This window comes from Schistocerca americana, chromosome 3 (genome assembly GCF_021461395.2).
Source record: "Schistocerca americana isolate TAMUIC-IGC-003095 chromosome 3, iqSchAmer2.1, whole genome shotgun sequence".
NCBI lineage: Eukaryota > Metazoa > Arthropoda > Insecta > Orthoptera > Acrididae > Schistocerca > Schistocerca americana.
The window spans coordinates 854,349,477-854,359,759 of record NC_060121.1 but is presented as its reverse complement, the minus strand read 5'-3'; the positions used below and the strand labels follow the sequence as shown (position 1 = coordinate 854,359,759).

At 43.6% G+C, this 10,283-nt stretch overlaps 1 pseudogene; it reads left to right on the top strand.

The window, feature by feature from the left end:
- Nucleotides 1-6,476: 6,476 nt before the first annotated feature.
- On the top strand, nucleotides 6,477-6,594 carry LOC124607773 (annotated as a pseudogene).
- The last annotated feature ends 3,689 nt before the right edge of the window (nucleotides 6,595-10,283 follow it).

The window sequence follows — 10,283 nt, the reverse complement described above, 5'->3', positions numbered from 1 at the left end:
TAGCGATTCACCGAGAACATTAACACATTTAATCACGCTAGGTGAGCGTGGAAGTAGTTGCCAGGAAGTAACTGACGGAAAATAAAATTACCTTTAACAAACGTGCCGACCGCGGTGGTCTAGCGGTTTAGGCGCTCAGTCCGGAACCGCGAGACTGCTACGGTCGCAGGTTCGAATCCTGCCTCGGGCATGGATGTGTGTGATTTCCTTAGGTTAGTTAGGTTTAAGTAGTTCTAAGTTCTAGGGGACTGATGACCACAGATGTTAAGTCCCATAGTGCTCAGAGCCATTTGAACCATTTTGCCATTTAACAAACGTGAATTTTATTCCTAAAAGTGCTTTCAAAAAAGATTTAAAATTACACTCAGGAAGCACCCTGTAAATATCAAGTTACAATTTTTCAGAGGCAGAATAACAAAAAATTTTTTTTGTTACAGTACGAGCTTTCGGGCTGAGAAGCTTCCGCCCCCTTTCAACACGGCCGTAATCACGGCCGCCCACAGCCGACCTCTGAAAAACTACACTGGCGCAAATCTGCAAGACACCAGATTACTTTAAACTAAAAATTTTAACAACTCACACAAACACATTAACTATGCACCCCGTAAGAGGGATGGAAATGGTACAAACACTCACACTAAGAAAAAATTATTTGCCGCCAAAAGTGCAATTGTTTGTTAAAAGGACTCTTACGGTGGAAGGGTGGCAACTTTATAAAAATGACTATTTAAATAAAACCCATGAATTTCAGACTTACATAAAGTGTACAACATGCTCTACATCACACATATACCGCCTCGCAAGATGATAGGCAAGATAAAAACATATTTCAGAAATTCGGCCTTTACCCCAATTCTGTAAATTCGTTAACACTGAATCCGACAAACATGACAGAGGCAGCTATTAACGTACAGCAGACCGACAGACAGACAGACACTAACTGCCTAACAAAAGAGGATGAGAGACAGACGAACAAGCTGGGGACGAGAGACTGACCAAGAAAACAAGTAGAATTTAATAAATAAATGAAACAACGTATCACAAATCACTTTACTTCTAAAACTGCGATGTCTGGCGAAGATCTGGAGCAGGACCCCCAAAACGCTCTCCCGAGTCGTCCGCTGCCAGTCGCTTCAAAGGACGCAGGAAAGCGAGCCGATCTTCCGTCTCACGGCGTCGCAGCTCGCACCGGGCAGACCGATGTCGTAGGTTGGCTCCTGCTGCTTTCGTGTGAACCGCGAAGCCACTACGCTTCGCTACACGGCGCGGTCACTGGACTCACGTGGCGACCTCACGTGCGCCGACGCTCCAGGCGGACAAGTCATCTTGTGTCCCAGTGGGCGACCGACCAACCGATCGATCCAACCGCCAATGCCCATTGCCTGAGCAGACTGACGGCCTAACACATGCACTCCAGACGACAAACAGACACTGACTGCAGCACAAAAGCGAACGAGAGACAGACCAGCAACCGGTGACGAGTGACTGACCCAGACTCACTCCGCCTGATCAACTGACCAGACTCGCCGAGACTGCAGACTCAGACTGACAGACTAACTGAGTGCCGAGCTCATAGCGCCCCTTAAATGCATGTGAACAGGCAACTTTTTCCTTTCCCACCAGAGGGAGACACCAAAGCTGCGATTGCCACAGCGGCGCCACCGCCAGAAACGGAGGGCAACTGCTTCACACAAATGCGCTGCGGCGCGCTCTTCAAAACAACAGTTTTTTTACCACGGCTCAGAACACACCGAAGCAATTCGGAAGCGAGACCCTACATTTGTTACTGGTACATTTTATCAACCCGAAACTATTACGAAGATTCTTTGTGAACTCGACTGGAAGTGCAGGCGACGTTCTTTTCGAAAAAACACTATTGAGGAAAGGTAGAGGAACCGGTATCTGAAGCTGAATGTATAACTATTCCATTGCCGCCAACGTAATATTTCATAGGGACTACAAGATAAGATGAGATAAGTTAGGGCTCCTGCTGAGGCATATAGACAATCCTTTTTTTCCTCACTCCATTTGCGAGTGGAATAGAAAAAAAAGTCTGGTAGTAGTACATGGTACCCTCCGCTATACACCATACGTTGTGTTTCGGGGTGTGCTGGTAGATATAGATGTAGACATGAGTTCAAGAACCGCTCTCTATACGTCATATGAACTGTAGGGCGAAAAGTCCCAACACTATCGATAGATGAAGTGTACAGAGTGAATCAAATGAAAACCAGACAGATGGTAAAAAGTAAGGTCAAATGGCTCTGAGCACTATGGGACTGAACTTCTGAGGTCATCAGTCCCCTAGAACTTAGAACTCCTTAAACCTAACTAACCTAAGGACATCATACACATCCATGCCCGAGGCAGGATTCGAACCTGCGACCGTAGCGATCGCGCGGTTCCAGACTGTAGCGCCTAGAACCGCTCGGCCACTCCGGCCGGTGAAAAAGTAAGTAAACTGTTTACTATTTCAGAAGTAATCGCCATAGTCTTAATATGGTAATCTCACAGGAGATAAGACGGTCAGTGCGTTCATGGAAAAATGCTTGCGGTCGCCTGCGAAACCATGATTGTACACAGGCATGTACCTCTTTGTCCAAAGCAAATTGGTAGCCACCAATGTCTCTCTTCAGGGTTCCAAAAATACGGATATCTCTTGGGGAAACGTCTGCAGTATACTCAAAAGAACTTTGGCAACATTTGGCTATATTAAATGACGTAATGAAATGCACTGCGCGCGCGCGCGCACACACACACACACACACACACACACACACACACACACACACACACACACACACTATCGCGTCCACTGTCTTTTTAATTATTCATTAAATCTCAACTGTCAACTCGTAACCAGCCGACGCTAATGATCTGTTATTCATTCTGGGCAGCCGTTTAATTATTCCGACAAAAACGTGGCAATAACACGCTGAAAATATTACAAGTTCTGCTCCTTGAGTTGTCAGGTTCCTTCCACCTCATTTAAGCGTGGTTTTATGTCTAAAACACGTCGTCTGCCACCCACGTACTGCACGCACTCCTTTCCACATCCTTTTTAATTTTTAAGGCATGTCCTTAAATGGCTAAAAACTCTGGGGACTGAAATTGACTTGAATCCAGGTCTCATTGCTTACTAGACAGGAATGCTAACCATTACAGCAACGCAGCACTATGGCCAACATTGCTGCACGGGCTATCCAAGTCCAGTGACCTCCCCAACGCAATCTTCAATTCATATGTTCACTTTCTTTTCCCCTTAAATCATCACTATTGCCATGGCTCTCCGGCATTGGAATGGCACCTATCTTTGGACACAAAGGGGAAATCCTTTACCTCAGGCGATTGTATAGATCTTATAATTAAATTTTCCTCGAGACATTTAAGTCTCATCTTTATCTGGGGTGATATTCCAATGCTGGAGAGCTCTGGCAATAGTGATGATTTAGGGAGAAAATAAGGTGAAGATATGAATTGAAGTTTGTCTTGGGGAGGGCACTGCACTTGGGTAGCCCATGAAGCAATGTTAGCTACATGGCTGTGATCGTGTAATGTTCAGCATTTGTGCATGATAAGCAACAAGATCTGTCTTCAAGTCTCGGCTGTGGCACAAATTTTTATTCATATATTCAGCTTCCATCATTATTCTAAATAAAGATGAGACTTAAATGGCTTGAGGAAAATTTAATTATAAGAGCCAAAAACTCTGTCTTCTTTCTACATGACTGTGGGAATTAAATTACAATGACCTCTCACACTATGTCACCAGAAAATCAGTATCTAATAGAACACCTTTGCTGCAGGACTTAGACCACAGCTGGCCAAGATTTCGACTCAACGACCGTGTCCTGGCACGAGTGCCATAGCGCTCAGCCTCGCTGCACTTTTCTCCCACCACCAAAGCACGCTGTCTGAGCGTTAGGAGGGGGGACAGGGGGAAACTGCGAATGCGCCGCCTTTAAATAGCAGTGCAGTCGCTCTTCGTAGGAGTTGGTTCTGGTTCTATATTTCACATTTTTCAACAACGCAGATCACAACCAAAACAAATCTCCAGTATTATTTAATTATTTTTGGCTCACTGAAGACATAGTTTTTATCTTGTACAAACTGCTGTCGAACAGTCAGACGCAGATAAATTCTTAGATTTTGACACACAAGTTGCTACATAATTGTAACTTACTTATTTTCATAATCGGAACAAGGACTTTCACACAAATGTTCTTGTAGTTATGGGTTTTAGTCCAAAGAATCGTTTCATGCAGCTCTTCAAATGGTTCAAATGGCTCTGAGCACTATGGGACTTAACATCTATGGTCATCAGTCCCCTAGAACTTAGAACTACTTAAACCTAACTAACCTAAGGACATCACACAACACCCCGTCATCACGAGGCAGAGAATGCAGCTCTTCATCTTTGTGTAAATACTGCAGCCTACATTCCTCCGAATCTGCTTACTGAATTCATCTCTTGGTATCCCTCTACGATTTCTACTCCCCCCTCCCCCTCCCACCCCCCTCCACACGCTTCCCTGCAGTACTAAATAGGTGATCCCTTGATGCCTCAGAATTTCTCGTAACAACTGATACCTTCTCTTAGTCAGGTTGTACCACAAATTGGGACTTTCAGCTTACGCAGGCAAGTGCTCCACCGACTGAGTTACCCAAGCATGACTCATTACCAGTCCATTTTCCACTGTTCATAGCAATGCTGCAGATCATTTTCGGTAAGTCCAAACATTACTTCCGTCGCTTTTTCTTTTACTGCTTCAACAGTCTCAAATCTAGTTCCTTTCAAAGCTGACTTGACTTTAGGGAAAAGAAAAAAGTCACAGGGGGCCAAATCAGGTGAGTAGGGTGGATGATCTAAGATGGGAATGTTGTGTTTTGCCAAAAACGTCTTCACTGACAACGCACTGTGAGCTGGGGCATTGTCTTGGTGAAGGATCCATGACTTTTTTCTCCACAAATCGTTCCGTTTTCTCCGTACTCGCTCACGTAGGGTAGCCAGGACGCTAATGTAGTAATGCTGATTCACTGTTTGTCCCTCTGGTACCCAATCAATGTGCACAATCCCTTTGATGTCAAAAAAAAAAACAATCATAATTGCCTTGAATTTCGATTTTGACATTCATGCTTTTTTTTGTCGTGGAGAACCAGGAGTTTACCAATGCATCGATTGGCGTTTAGTTTCGGGATCGTAAGTAAAAAACCACGATTCATCGCAAGTAATAACATTTTGTAAGAAGGTGGGATCACTTTCAATGTTTTCCAGGATGTCAGAACAAATCATTCTTCGGCGTTCCTTCTGTTCAATTGTGAGACACTTTGGAACCATTTTTGAACACACTTTGTTCATGTTGAAACTTTCATGAAGAATCTGCCTAACACTTTCCTTGTCAACTCCTGTTAACTCAGACACTGCTCTGATTGTTAAACGGCGATCTTGTCGAATAAGTTTACCGATTTTTTCAATGTTTGCATCATTTTTCGCTGACAATGGTCTGCCAGTGCGAGTGTCATCACTGGTGTCTTCGCGGCCATCTTTAAATCGTTTAAACCACTCAAACACTTGTGTTCGCGATAAACAATCATCGCCGTACACTTGTAATATTACAAACGTTTCACTTGCAGATTTTCCTAGTTTGTAACAAAATTTGATGTTAACACGCTGTTCTTTCTGTACACTCAACATTTTCCGACGCACAGACAAAACGTCAACTACTTAAAACAGACGCCACGGGCAGACTGAGTGCAGGAGGCATATGAAACTCGAGCAGTAGGCGGAGCGAGAGTCACGTGACAGGCCACGCGACTTTCAGCCTTATTGCATTCGTTTTATTGTTTCACCAGTACTAGTCCGGTTTTTTTCTAGCCACACCTCGTATGAGTAAAATTTAAAAAAAACCATTTATTGCTTCATAGAAATAAAATTTACGAATGGTAGCGTCGCAATAATTCAGATGGCACGTATATACTGTTGTTTAAATATACGATATATAATAAGCGGGCGAACAAGTGATAAAGGATTCCCAGAAAGTACTATTTATTTCAATCATGCATAAATGTCAAGAACCGTAGAACTTCAGCTACACTGAAGTGAAACAGTAAATACACTAAAACTCAGTTCAATGTCTCCTAACACCACCTTCTAGCCCACTATTTACGTTAAAGTCTCTTTCTCACCTGAGGGTCCAACCAGAGCCGACAGCTGTTCAGAATATATATACGACAGAATGTTTAATTACTAGCTCTCGGTAAGATTCTGCCACCAAATGTTAGTACTCTGTCCTGATTTGAATTTGAGAGACAGCCAAGCGCCAAAAGTCAGAAACAGCCACGGCCGTTTTACTCCCCGAAAAGCTGGCTCGAGCGTCACAGATCTGTCCTCAAAGCAGTGGCGGCTCGTAGCTATACAATCTGGATATTCACAAATTTTTAAATTCAGATAAATATTACAGTGCAAAATTAATAGCGGCAACGGCCATGCCGCAGTGGTTACACCGGTTCCCGTGAGATCACCGAAGTTGAGCGCTGTCGGGCGTGGTCGGCACTTGGATGGGTGACCATCCAGGCAGCAATGCGCTGTTGCCATTTTTCGGGGTGTACTCAGCCTCGTGATGCCAATTGAGGAGCTACTCGACCGAACAGTAGCGGCTTCGGTGAAGAATACTATCTTACGACAGGGAGAGCGGTGTGCTGACCCCACCCCCCTACTATCCGCATCCTCCACTGAGGATGACACGGCGGTCGGATGGTCCCGGTGGGCCACTCGTGGCCTGAAGACGGAGTGCTTTAAAATTAATAGCGTCTGCTGTATAACAGTTATGCTTATCAACACATTTATACTACTTCAGTCGCTGTCAGGAACAATAATAATAATAATAACAATAATAAAACGCATGACTTGTCTGATAAAAGGAAGACTTGTTTTGAGGAATTTTGTTATTTTGTACATAATTAAGTACACTTAATCGCAAGAACGAAATAATGTATAAGCTATCAATATTCTTCGTTTCGCATTTTTGTGTAGGTGGGAGTTTTCGTCCATTTTTATTTTCTCGGACGTATGTACAAGATCCATAATACATGTATTAGTTAACGAATTAACTTTCGGGTTGAAAATCAAACATTCTTACGTTGTACCCACACAACTTACGATTATTATATACTGCTTTCTTAAATGTTCGTTCGTAGTTACGCTTGTTTGATTTCGTCACTTTCTCAGACATCGGATCTGGTCTGAGAGGCCCTACTTACTCTATGGCTAACTTTTTCTGGTAATTTTCTTTCCTGTTAGCGCTTAATACAGGTTCAACAGAGTTTATGTTGACACTACACAGGAAAGCCGATTCCTGCATGGTAAACAACCAACTCCAAACACAAACTGCCGTTTGCGGAAATTATTAAATTCATGTAGAACTATCTACCAACGAGATCACTAGACTAGAATACAAATGAGGTGCTGAGAGCCATGAGAATCAAATGCGCACCGTCTTCGACCCCCATATTTAAGTCAATATCAGTGGAATCAGTAAGACAGCTTCTCGTGAATGTTCAGATACACATACAATATGGGTCTACAGTACAGATAAACCTGACCAACCATTAGATTAACAGATGTCAGAAGGTGCTTTATGTTTCTCAGCGCCTCAAACTGATTACTGTATGATAAAATCCAAAACTTAGTATACTGTATCTCACTCAGAATCCCACAAAATAGGTTTTTCTGTGAATATAATTATAACATTTAGTAATGTCCGATATAATTCTACTACATAGTGAATGAATTGACGTATCTGTGGAGTGTGCTACTGCCTAGCGGGATTTATGCCTAGCGAACAGAGATAAAAGTCTGCTGCAGTGTGCTACCACCTGGTGGCATTGATATAAACTCGTAATTGAGTGGTAAGGCGTAGCGGTGTACGTCGTGAACCGTGCACATTGTTTATCAAATCCGTATGTATTTCAAAAAAATGGCTCTGAGCACTATGGGACTTAACTTCTGTGGTCATCAGTCCCCTAGAACTTAGAACTACTTAAACCTAACTAACCTAAGGATATCATACACATCCATGCCCGAGGCAGGATTCGAACCTGCGACCGTAGCAGTCGCGCGGTTCCAGACTGAAGCGCCTAGAACCGCTCGGTCACCGCGGCCGGCCGTATGTATTTCACCCGTAAGGCAATTACGTCATGACAGTTGCACACTTGCAGAAGCTCCTTAAAATGTGCGCAAATGAAGGTGTGCTGACGACACTGATGCCAAATTTCACGTAGTCTAGAGGAGCAATGTTGTATAGCTAGAGAAGGCCGAAATGCACGCGTTAAACTCGCCTGCATGAGGCTGGCGTGAGGTCTGAAACAGGATACGGAATGAATGCTATAAAGAAAAGTACGTAGCTGCTGGAATACTTAACTTTAATCCATCATTTGTATACATCGCTCTTGATGATACATGCTTCATAAAATATATAAACGGTTAATAGCGCCTTGCTAGGTCGTAGCCATTGACTTAGCTGAAGGCTATGCTATCTATTTCCTCTGCAAATGAGGGAGTCTTCGTCCGTGTAGTCACTAGCAAAGTCGTCCGTACAACTGGGGCGAGTGCTAGTAAGTCTCTCGAGACCTGCCGTGTGGTGGCGCTCGGTCTGCAATCACTGATAGTGGCGACACGCGGGTCCGACGTATACTAGCGGACCGCGGCCGATTTAAACGCTACCACCTAGCAAGTGTGGTGTCTGGCGGTGACACCACAAGCAATATAGCACATCGCGGTAGATTTCAAAAATGTTCAAATGTGTGTGAAATCTTATGGGACTTAACTGCTAAGGTCATCAGTCCCTAAGCTTACACACTACTTAACCTAAATTATTCTAAGGACAAACACCCACACCCATGCCCGAGGGAGGATTCGAACCTCCGCCGGGACCAGCCGCACAGTCCATGATTGCAGCGCCTCACACCGCTCGGCTAATCCCGCTCGGCGGTAGATTTAGTGTTATGAATTTCAGATTATCGCATCTATATTACTTTTAACTGCATTCAAGGAAAAATAACTAATAAATCCCCAAGATGTCAACAGTTAGGGTGTTCATGCGCTCTTGTGCTCTTACATAGCAGCCACCACTGCCTCAGCGAGTTGAAAACTAAGAAAGACCCCGGTTGTACCATCGCCCCTGTTGTGCGCAATGCATTATCCCATGTTACAACATACACATTATCACTGTAGGCTCCATTGAGCGCAATTTTGAGTTCTTATCAAAGATGCTGTCATAACTAAATTGTTTGTACCATATTTAAATGAATACGTCTTTATTAATTGCTAAAAATGAATAATTGCTTAATTAACTACCAAATGCACCTTTAATTTTGTGCCATATCTAGAGGAAGATACTGGTCAGAACTACACAGTGCTGTGTTTATACTATGCATATGTGTTGGGGATAACGATTTCCGACCCATTTGCTTAGTTAAACACAGAAAAGGCTACTGTACTTGTCTGGATGCTCAAATGGTTCAAATGGCTATGAGCACCATGGTACTTAACAGCTGTGGTCATCAGTCCCCTAGAACTTAGAACTACTTAAACCTAACTAACCTAAGGACATCACACACATCCATGCCCGAGGCAGGATTCGAACCTGCGACCTTAGCAGTCGCGCGGTTCCGGACTGCGCGCCTAAAACCGCGAGACCACCGCGGCCGGCTGTCTGGACGCCTTTTAGATTCAGCACCGAGTATGTGAAAGAACTTGATCTACTAGCAGTATTCTACCCTGGGTAGTAGGAAAAATAACCATATCATTCCCGTTTTCAGGACGGGTCGCCGGATAGACGAACATGACAAAAGGCCTATACAGCTGATATCGGCCCGTTGCAGAGTTTGGGATCACATTTAATGCTTGCTTGTTATTACATTTCTGGAGACAGAAATTTTCCTCTGTAGAGATCAAAATTAATTCCGCGAACAATTATCGTGTGGAACGCAGTTAGTTTTGTTCATCCAGGAGATTCATAACGCAGTAGCCGACTTCAGGAAGGCGTTTGATACAGTTCTACACTGTTGCCTAATTGAAGAAAGCACGAGTGTATGGAATACCTGACCAGCTGTGTGATTAGACAGCAGATTTTCTAGAAAACAGAATACAGCATTATATTCTCAACGACGAGAAAGCTTCGCAGGTAAAAGTAACTTCAAGTGTACGTACCTCAAGATAGTGTTCTAGGACTGTTACTTTTCACGTGTTGTACATAAAAGTGGATAACGTAAGAGTTCCCATG